Genomic DNA, 11,226 nt, shown 5'->3' with positions numbered 1-11,226 from the left:
CAAACAGGGGCAGGTATTATTCACACTATAAAGTGTTTATGAGGATTTAAAAAGCTGATACATACACAGCCTGAGAATGCTCAATATATTCTGCCTTGTGTACATTTTATTGACATTTTATATTCTGATATAAATTCTGATACACACAGAATATATATATATATGACATTATATATATATATATATATATATATATATATATATATATATATATATATGACATAAGCCAGACTGGTGGCTCATGTCTGTAATCCCAGCACTTATGTAATCCCAGCACTTAGCAGACCGAAGCCAGAAGGTTCTACAAAGTGGAGCTCAACTGAGACTATAGAATGAGACACTGTCTCAAAAAAAAAAAAAAAAACCAAAAAAAAAACCAAACAAACAAAAAAACAAAGTCAGGCATTTTGCTCATGGTATATGGAATCTTTAAAAACCACCAGCTCTCTGACTCTTGCATTGCCGGGTGTCTGTTTGGTCTGAGGAGTGATGTTTGGCTAGTGCCAATCCTGTGCTCCAGGATCTTTACCTCATACATCATCTTGGGTGTGTTTGTGCTCGGGGTGGAAGTCAAATAAATAACCCGTGAGCCAGTTTGCGCAACCTCTTAGAATTCACAAAGATGGTTCTGTGTGCCTGGCATTCATCACCTGCAGATTGCATGACCTTAAACAAGGCAGGCCCACAGCTTCAAGCTGTTCCATGGTGAGCTAGATTGGCTGTTTGGCTTCTCAGTGCCATTCTGGGTCCTTTGGTGTCCTTTGGTGTGGCAAAGCTGCCTGAGGTTCCAGGTTAGAACTCAGCTGTAAACAACGTGGCGAAGTTTAGTGGGAAGATCGAGTAACTGTGGTCGGTGTGCCACTGTGGTGAGCTGGCGTGGACTTCAACTGCAGAAGTGAGTTTATCACCCGCCCCCTGGGGGTCCTGATGCAGATCTGCCTCCCCAGTCCTACAGGCAGCTGAGGACATCCAAAGTGCCCACACGGCGCTAATTCCTGAACACTAGCCCCAGTTGTGTCTCCTTCCAATTGATTCGAAGAGAGTAGAGCCTTGGAATACAAGGCAGAATGGTTTTGTTCAGAAAGAAACCTACCCAGTGCCATCATTCCTTCCTCCCCCAACTCTGACCGCCCTGCCTGGTCCCTTCCAGCCTAGAATCGCCAGGCACTTTCTGCGTGGATTTGTCTTTCCTGAACATTGCCCACGCTCTGCACTGACCTGAGGTTCACTGACCTGTACATTCTGCACATGGAAGGTTCATGCCAATCCTGCTTTGATAGATGTTTATTTGCCAATTTTATGCCCCTGGGTCACCTTCTGGGAACCCGCATAGTAGTTCCGACTTTGTCATCAGGTAGGCTGTGATGGATTGGTGTTGCTTCCACAGCTGCCTTGAGGTTGTCTATTGTGATTGTTCCACACTCAGCTGCTCCCTTCCACCCTCTCCCCAGGGGTCCCTGTTCCCTAAAGAGTTAAATGTTAAATGTTCCCCACAGGCTCAAAAGTGTTTGAACTTTTGGTCCTTAGCCAATGGGAGGTAGTGGAAACTTTGGGAAGTGTCCTGGGGAGAGGGAGGAAAGCCTTGAAGCTTTTAGGTCAGTCTTCTTTCCTGTCTATTCTCTGCTTCCTGTAGTCCCAGCCAGGTGTCAAGTAGCCTCATGAGCCTCGTGTCCTCTCCCCCCCCACCCCCCCATCACAACCAGGGGTGCCCTGCCCCCACCCCCAGGCTCCATGCCTCCCTCCCTCCCTCCTTCCCTCATGATTAGTAGCATGCCCCAAAACAGAAGCTGGAATAAATCTCCTCAAAGCTGAACTTGCCAGGTATTTGGTCACAGTGACAAAAAAAATATTTAAATACCCATATAATATTGAAAGTAGCTGGTTAACAATCCAGCAGCAACCTCTAAGTACTTAGGTGAACAGTTGTTCTGTTTTCTACATTTTCAAAATTCAGACATGATTAAACTTAGTGAGGAAGGTGAGCCAAAGGCCGAGCTGTGGCAGGAGCCTGCCCTCGTCGTCTGAACAGTCAAGTTGTGAATACATAGGGAAGCTCTTGAGTGTCCAAAGAGGCATTTCCATAGTTACGGACTTGAGGAGATTCTTTTCTGAGCCCCAACAGCGTATTAAATCACTGCCAAATGCCACTGTGAAATCCTCTGTCATGGTGCACATACCAGGTGACAGCCCAGGAGAGAGGGCAAAGGCAGGTCAGGACAGACACCTTTGGGTATGACAATGTTTGAAAGTCCACAGGCCATGGTCTCCCCGTGCTTAGATGAACCCTTCTCAGTGCTGACTAAAAGACCCAGGCTTGAAATCTGACTGTTTGCCAGAGCCTGGGGCAGAGAGTTGTGTACAGGCTTTCTTAGTCTGTAAGGCCTCAGTCTGTAAGCTGTGATCCCTGAGTGAATGGCACTGCGCTTGGGGGGGGGGGGGAGAGGACACTACCTGCCTAAGAGAGCCTGCTATCTAGTAAATGATGTCCTCCAGACCAAAGACAGTGTTGCAGAAGATGCTTGACTTAGAGGCGCTAAGAGTCTGTAAACTGATACGAAAATAATTGCACCCTGATTTTATCACGTTTAGCTTTTTCCTTCCGTTGAGAATGTGGGCAGCTTAGTTGGTAAAGTGTTTGTCACCTCTTTTAGGCCTGTAGCCCCTCCCCCAGCCCAATGCCATTCACTCAGGGATCGCAGCTTACAAACTGAGGCCTTACTGAGTCCCTGAATCCATGTAAACTCTGGGTGGGACTGACAGCTCAGCTCTAGTTCCACCATTCAATAGGTGGAGACAGGATTCTCAAAGCAAACTGGCTAGTTTTATGGGTGAGCTCCGGGCTCCCCTGAAAGACCCTGCCTCAATGAATAAGGTAAGGAGGATTCAAGGAAGATTCTTTATATCTGTCTCAGGACTGTACAACACACATGCACACAGATGTACTTACACACACAGACATGTGTTAAAGGAAAAAGCTGTAGGCAGCAGGTGTGGTGCGAGGCCAGAAGAGCAGGATCAAGGTCATCTTAACCTTCACAGCAAGGTTAGTTTAGTTAGGCATGGGATCTCCTTAATCCCAGGACTCAGGAGGCAAAGGCAGGTGGATCTCTGTAAATTCAAGGTTAGCTTGGTCTACAAAGTGAGTTTCAGGCCAGTGAGGGCCACATAGTGAAAGCTTATCTTAAAAAAATCAACCAGCTGCTCAGCATGGTGGCAGACACATGCCTTAATCCTAGCGCTCAGGAAGGCAGGCATATCTCTGCCAATCTGAGTTCGAGGCTAGCCTGGAATATATAATGAATTCCAGGACAGCCAAGGCCCAAACAAAACCCCAAAAGACAAATGAGCAAAAGCCGTATAGGCAAGAAACTGCCTGTTAGGGGCACCTGCAACGCGGCCGCAGCTCGGACGCTTTCACATCCTCTTCTGTGTGTTCCATAAAGCTCAAAAATATCTCTTAGGTTCGCTTCGTTAGAACCTGCTGACAGACCTATTGCTAGCTCTTCTCTTTGAATGCACTAATGAATTGCTATTTCTTCTCCACACCATAGATATTTATATTTGGATAATTGCATTTCAACATTGTTGGCCTTATCTACAGTCCCTCCTGCTTATTTTATGCCTCAAAAGCCCGTGGAAGGACCGAGTTCATGGCAGCAGCTGCTGAAGGGGGAGGTTCTGAAAACAGGAGATCTGAAGTTCCGTTTCCACATCCTTCTTAGAAGACACAAAGCCTTTTGTTTCTCACCTCTAGATTTGATCAAGAGCCAATGGAGGGTAGGCTGAAGTGAGGGAGAGGAATGCTGAAGAGCCATGGCTGTTGCTGCCCCAGCCCCCAACGTGCAACTCCGGGAATATAAAGTCCTCAGAGGCCTGGACCTGCAGGGGTCGGGGAGCGCTGGTCCCTGTGGTATTTTCCAACCTCAGACCCTTGCATCTCCTGTAGAGAGCTACCCTTCTAATGGTAAAGATGAGTTCTGACAGTCTTCATCTGATGATGTGACCGTACCAGGATCTTATCACTGGGTAAGCCAAGCTTTAGCAACCCATGCCCACTTGAACATCACAGGTCTCCTGCCTCATTAAGAAGGATCTTGTGGGGACCAAAAACATGGCTCAGTGGGTAAGACAGCTTGCTGCAAGGATTAGGACCTGAGTTCAAATCCCCAGAACCTATGTAAAAAAGCTAAGTGTGTCTGCATCCTGTTGGCTTCTAAGCTTAGTGCTGGGATGGGTGGAGACTGGAGTATTGTTGGGACTTGCTGGCCTCTGGCAAACCCTACCTCAAAGAAATAAAACCAAGAGTGTCAGAAGAGAACAATAATATCCTTCTCTAGCTTCTAAGGACAAAAGCAACCCCATATACATATGTATGACCACCCCATATACATATGTGTGTCCACCATACACATGCCACAAACACATACACACACAACAGAAAAGAAGGCTTTTATGAACTTGGTGTGGTGGCCCTTGCATATAACACCAGGACTTAGAGAGGTGGGAGTTCGGGGTCATCCTAAACTGCATAGAGGGTTTGAGGCTAGCTTGGTCTGTTGTACATGGAATTCTGTACTCAATAACAGAAGGTTATTGTGGAGTCTAGCCACCTGTCAGGAACACACTGACTCTTAAGACAACCCCAAAGTTTCCAATGGGTCCCGAGTGAGCCAACAGGAAGGGGTGTGGCTGGAGCAGAGCAGAGGCATCGAGCTGGCTTGCTTGGCTCAGCCCTGAGTGTTCGGAGTGCAAGACTTAGCCCACGGGCTCTGTTGCCAGATTTCCTGCACCGGTACCTTTGCCTAGTAACCCCAAGATGACCCGATGGAGAAGCAGGAGTATTAGGGAGACAGATGCAGTGTGAACGGGGCCTCTGGGTTTCTTACTCGGTGAAGCAGATGTTTACACGGGGGGGGGGGGGGGGGGCATGGTGAAGAGGAAGTATGGGGCCTCATTTCCCACTAGATCTACTGTTGTAAAAAGAACAAACAGCCATTTACTTGCTGAAGAGTAAACACATAGCTGAAGGAGGAGTTAAAGATGTTCCGCCTGCTCTTGCCGTTACCCATCTGCGGCGTTTCAAAGTAGCTCCCGGATGGCGGGTGGCCGCTGGCGTAGCCACCGTCGCAGAACAGTTAGGTGCTGATGATAGGTGCACAGGCATTCTTCCTGTTAAACCCCACACGCCCCCAGGGCAGGACTCCTAAACTCACTTTGCACAAGAAGTAAGACAAGCTCACTCAGGTTAAGGAATGGTTTCTTCACATCCCCTGCCTTCTAATTTGATTCTGTGAGTTTAAATTCCTTTGTTCTTGGCTTGAGTGTGTCGTACATTTGTCAGGGGGGAGCCAAGGACAACAAGACTTTCTCCTGTATAGAGAAATTTCCATAGCAGGAGAGGACTTGGAGGCTGTGGCATCATCGGAGGTCTATGTGGGAATGAAGTCTTAGAAAGAGGGGAGTGGAAAGCTGGTCCCCTGGTAGTGTTAGTCAGTCCATTACTAAAGTGCTATCGCATAGATTTTTCTGCTTCTAAAAATAAAATGGAAATTTAAAGAGATCTGAAAGTTGAATGTGGTGGTATTTGCTTGTATCCCAGCGTCCCAGCACTTGGGAGGCAGAGACAAGTGGATTGCCAAGTTGGAGGCTAGCCTGGTCTACAGTCTCCTCCCTGGAGGGTTTTCAGGCAGCCCCACTACCCTGCTGCTCTCCTTGGGAGAGACCCTGGGGATCTTGCAGCATTTGAAATCTTTTGAACTTTGTCAGAAACTTCTACAGCATCCAAGCCTTGGAGATTTCTATGGATGCTTGTTTTGCAAATTTATCCAAGGATAGATTGTGTTGGCTCCCAAGGTAACAGCTTCAGAGCACTGGGTCGACAGCACTTCCAGCCAGTCAGCCTAGGCTCTCTATCGGCCTGCCCGAGCCTCGTTGCTTCATAGGGGGATGGGGATGAACATTAATGGCAGCAGGTCTGAGTTCATATACCTTAGCACATCCGGAAAATGTGGCCCAGACCCTTCTTTGGGATGCAGGGGAGCTAAGCATCTTCTCACACTTGAGATCTCAGCTAAAATGAAGGACTCCAGTGACTACTAACAAGCCATTCCTTATCATTGAAAGTCTCTACTTCAACAATCACTTTGGCCTCCCAGGATCACCAGATTAGTCCCTGAGCTGAGTCCCTATCCCCGATTATCAAACCAGGAGAAGCTTGCCCCTGGACAGCTCCATGTCTGTCTCAAGCTCCGAGAGCATCACGTTTGCTTTATAGTTTTGGCGAAAGGGATAATGTAGCTATTGGTAACCACTGAGTTCAAGAGGATAAATCAGGAGCCAACAAATTCATGAGCTAGTTTACGTCTTTGATGCCAGACCTCCAGGCCATAGGCTATTGATTATCGTGTTTTTGGTTGGGTTCTTGTCTTGTCTTCAAGAATAAAGCAGGTTAAGAGTGAAGGGTGAAAAAAAATGGAAGGCTTCATCCACTGGAGAGAACAATTTAAACGGGAAAACAGGGCACCATGCTGGACTAACAACAATTTAAACAGGAGAGTGGGTGTCAGAGAGGTTAGTAGTATTCTCAGAAGTGGAAGAGGAGAGGGTTCAAGTTCTTGGAAGCCATGGGTGCTGACTGAGGACTGGGCAGTGCAATGGTTCTGAGCTCTCAGTTGGCCTGGACATGAGACTGGGAATACCTTGAAGAGCAAGTCTGTTGAGAGCAGGCTGTCAGTGAGCCACAGAAGCAGAATCTCAGAAGGCAGGAGTTGAGGGGCCGTTCCCGAAGCAGGAGGGGGCAGGTCCTCTATCTGCAGCAAGAGTGGTAGGTCTCAGAAGGATCTGTTTCCAGACGGTCTCAAAAGCAGCCATCTTTCCCCTCTTCCCTGTCCATTGAGAAGGCCAACAGAGTCTGGCTCTAAAAAGCAAACAAAACTGTCCCCTCTCCCCACCTGGCTGAAGCCTGAGCCTGGCCAAGAGTCAGTTTAACCGATGAGTTTGCTCCGCCTACAGGTTTATGTAAGTTCTGGAGGACTCTGGACAGTTAGGTTTGTGTATGCAAGTGAGGTGAAGAACAAGGACCATTCAGGAGAAAGCTTGTTGTCCCCAGAAGGGAGAGTCAAAGCCCTTCACAACTGGGGTGGGTTCTCAAACACATCAGTGGCTTTGTGAATGTGGGCACTTGGCTGTCAGAAGCACAGGAGAGAACAGTGTGCACCCGGGGTTCTTGCACCTGTTCCTAGCCAGCCACAGGCTTTCTTGCTTTCTTCTGGGGCTGCCCTACTGCCGCTACTGTCTTTAATTGTTGTTGGGGGCTCCTATCCCACCTCACTGCCACGTTGAGACAGCTGGTTCTCCAGTCAGATTCTTGTCTTGCCCTTACTTCAAGAACAGAGTGGGCTGGCAGTAAAGAGAAGATAAACAAAGAACGGTTCATTTGCCACTCGGAAACAATGTAAACAGGAGAGTGGGTGTCAGCCAATCAAGAGAGGTCAGTAGTGTTCTCAGCAGGCTTCAAGATGCCCAGCCAAGAGGCTACAAGAGCTATGGGTTATGGCTCCTGCTGAGGACAGCCCCCAGGGACAAGTGTACAGACCTGCAGAGAGCAGGCAGGGTTGTGAATCTCCCAGTCCCTGACAGGTCTCAAAGGCTGGGGCAATCCCTCCATCCTGCAGTGGAAGTTCCAGATCCTCACAGCTCCACGGGACCCTTCTCTGGAGCGTCTCCAACACATCATTCTGTTACTCATTTTACATGAATGGATGTGTTTGACTGCATATATGTCTGTGCACCAATACATGCCTGGTGCCCTTGGAGGCCAAAAGAGATGGCCCAGAGCCTCTAGGACTAGAATTACAGATGGTTGTGAGCTGACATGGGGGTGCTGGAAACTGAACCCAGATCCACTGTAAAGCAGCCAGTAGTCTTTTTTTTTTTTTTTTTTTTTTTTTTTTGGTTTTTCGAGACAGGGTTTCTCTGTGTAGTCCTGGCTGTCCTGGAACTCCCTCTGTAGACCAGGCTGGCCTGGAACTCAGAAATCCGCCTGCCTCTACCTCCCAAGTGCTAGGATTAAAGGCGTGAGCCACCACTGCCCGGTGCAGCCAGTAGTCTTAACTGCTAAGTCGAATCTACAGCCCCTCTAACAAATCCCGTGTGTTCTTCCCTCCAGAGAGTACCTTTAGCAGCCTTGCCCCAACCCTCAGCCGCCTGACAGGTAAAAGCCCTTGGGCAACCTGTTATATAGAGACAGGCCCTGATTGGCTGTGTGTATTTACAGATGATGGAACCAATCACGAAGCAGCTTTCAAACCTGGAAGGGAGGGGTCTCATTCCGGTCAAATGCTCTGTTCCCTTTGCCCGCTGTGGATGGAAGAGAAGCCGATGCTGAACCATGGAAGGGCTCCACAGTCGGCCCTTTCCCGCTGCTGCAGCGACGTTCTGATCATCTTGCCACACTAGGCTGACATGATCTTCGTCTGGAGCTATCTTCCCTCTTGTCACCGCCTGTTCCAATAGGATCTTCACTGAACATCTGACCTCTGACAGTGGGTGGACCCTGTCGAACAGTCTGTTCCTGGATGCACTTGCCCGTGGGTTTGTCTGCTCTTTTTTCATTTCTGGCTGCCACTCTGGTCACACATGGCCGCCTCCAGTCCCTATTGATGTCATGCCATTCTCCAGTGCTCTCAGGAATGCTTTTTGTAGGACATATTGAGATGAGTTAACCTGTGGCAGCCAGCCTCCAAGATGGTCCCATGATCCCGGTCCTCTGGTGTCCACACCTTGGCTTGTTCCAGGAGTGGTCTGTGTGACCAACAAAATTTGCCAAAAAGATGCGTCTTTGCTGTTCCACTGCTGCGACAAGTAGCAGAAGGAGGGTAGTTGAGAAAGAACGGGGAGTTACTTAGCTCACAGTTTTGAAGGCATGGCATGGCCTTGCCAGGCTCTGGGGAGGGGTTTTCACGACATCATAACATGGCAGAGGGCAGGCAGCACATCAAGTGTGCCATCTTGTTTCTTCCTCTTTCATAAAGCTACTAATGTCATTGTAGGGTTCCACTCCCATGACCTTTTCTGAACCAAAATTTCTCCCTGAACACCCACCCCCCAGCCCCTACCTCTGCAAAAGCCATTAACGTATGGCTTTGGGGTCTAAATTTTCAGCACATAAACGGTGAGAGACAAGTATTCAAACAATACTTTTGAACTACAGCACACCATTTCTGAGATTAGGTCAAGAGTTAGTAGATTCTAAAAGATTTGAGCTCTGGGGTGTGTGTGTTGGGTGTGTGTAATGTGTATGTTGAGTGTGTTTGTGTGTATTATGTGTATGGTGTGTGTGTGTGTGTGTGTTTCTTTCATATATATATATATATATATATATATATATATATATATATATATATAATTTGTTTTAGGGGAATGAAATGGACGGGTGAGACAGGAAGCCCAACAAGAGGTTGAATAACGAACTGATCTTGGAAGCACGAAGCCCAGCTGGAGGCCTGAGCAGATGTTCCCGAGAAACCCAGTACAGAGCGACCCACTCAGCTACCCCCAGAGCTCTGACCCGCAGACACTGTGTGATATGCTGTTTGTTGCTATAACCGCTAAGTTTGGGGTGATTTGTTCTGCAGCGAGATCTTGAGTCTCTGCCGTATCTCAGGGCTTCTCACTAAGGACGTGTAACCAGGACACACATTGTCTTTCTCTTGGCCTCCCTCCCTGTTCTTCTTCTCTCTTAAGAAACATCATCCTGGAGCAAATCCAGACACCACAGCGCCACAACATCCAGCTATTTTCTAAAGAAGAGCAGCAGTTGCCAACAGGATTTAGTCCTGGCGAGCTTTAACACAGGCCAGAGAAAAAGGAAACATCATGAAACTTGAGCGGCTCAGTGAGGGCTGTGGGTGAGGATGGATCACTGAGCTAATGAGGGCAGGGAGACTGTGTTCTGGGGACAAGCGTGAGTGCAGGTCGCAACGTGCCCAGTGAGACAGGAAGACTCCATCACTGTTGACCTATTAGCAACAGCTAAAGGCAAGTGTTTAGGGGAGTCGCCTTGCAGAGAGGACTCTGGCTGAGAACCCCCTGCATAGGAAAGGATTGGATTCTATTTATTTGTTTGTTTGCTTGCTTGTGAGTTGATCCAGTGTGTATATGTGTGTGCCACAGGATGCAGTCAAGGTCGGAGGTCAGCATGAAGAAGTTGGTTCTCTTCCTTCGCCAGGTGGATCAAACCTGGATTGTAAGCGGTCTGCGGGTGCTTTCAAAAAGAACAACAGCTGCCATGTTACTTACTGCATGTTACGTTGCCTTAGTGACTCACTAAGCCATCTTGCCGGCCCTTTTTTCCTTCCTTCTTTCCTCCCTCCCTCTCACCCTTCTGAGGCAGCGACTCAGTCTGTAACTCAGACTGACCACAAACTCACTTTTAGCCAAGGATGCCCCTGAACTGCTGCTCCTCCTGCCTTTATTTCCCAAGTGCTAGAGTTAGGTGTGCACCACCACACTTGGTGTAAGCTGTGCTGGGACTTAACCCAGGTCAGCAGCATGCCACGCAAGCTCTCAGAGCACAAGCCAACAGAGTTCCACCCAGCCCTGAGCCAGGGCTTCCTCATACCAGAGCTGCTTGGTTCAACATAAGCCTCTGTTGTTGTTTTAATTCAAGGCCTTGGGGGAGGAGGGAGAGGATAGGGGGGTTCCAAAGGGGAGACCTGGAAAGGGGAAAGCAATTGAAATGTAAATAAACAAAATATCCAATAAAAAAATACTTAAAAAAAAAAAAAAAAGGTCTTACTATCAAGCCCAGGCTGGTTTAAATGCTGGCATAATAGGACAGGCATTTTGCCATCCTCCTGGGCACTATTTAACCAAATGGCTTCTATTTTTGAAAGCACCATTCTCCAGAGACATTTACATGATTATATCAGTTATGATGCCTCATTCTGCCTGGTATAGCAAACCAGGCGGAACAGGCACAGCCATACAGGTGCTCTGCTGCCTCTCACCACGGAGTCAGACGGAGCACAGATGTGTCAGCATTCTATAAGTAAATCTCAGAACATTCATTTGCCCTGCATAGGTCACAGGACTGCCTTCAAGTCCTGGCTGTGCCCAGGGCAATGGATGTTCCTCATTGTCTTTAGGTGACAAGCCTGACTGTGCCAGGCTTGAGGACTTTTAGGAAGAGGGGAGTGGGGAATGGACGAGGCAATGGATACCTGA

The 11,226-nt window shown here is 48.1% G+C and overlaps 1 long non-coding RNA gene across 3 annotated transcripts; it reads left to right on the top strand.

The window, feature by feature from the left end:
- Positions 1-482: 482 nt before the first annotated feature.
- Positions 483-10,733, top strand: LOC143442464 (uncharacterized). Of its 3 annotated transcripts, none has more exons than XR_013110702.1 (4): positions 483-895; positions 3,552-4,026; positions 8,276-8,592; positions 9,417-10,733. It is a non-coding gene; the product is annotated as an uncharacterized LOC143442464 (long non-coding RNA). The 3 variants fall into 3 exon arrangements; XR_013110701.1 differs by having other exon boundaries at positions 493-895; positions 3,755-4,026; positions 9,417-10,730; XR_013110703.1 differs by lacking the exon at positions 483-895 and adding an exon at positions 1,771-2,872.
- The last annotated feature ends 493 nt before the right edge of the window (positions 10,734-11,226 follow it).

This window comes from Arvicanthis niloticus, chromosome 5 (assembly GCF_011762505.2).
Source record: "Arvicanthis niloticus isolate mArvNil1 chromosome 5, mArvNil1.pat.X, whole genome shotgun sequence".
In the NCBI taxonomy this organism is placed as follows: Eukaryota; Metazoa; Chordata; class Mammalia; order Rodentia; family Muridae; genus Arvicanthis; species Arvicanthis niloticus.
The sequence above is the reverse complement of the archived record's forward strand: the minus strand, read 5'-3'. Positions and strand labels throughout refer to the sequence as shown.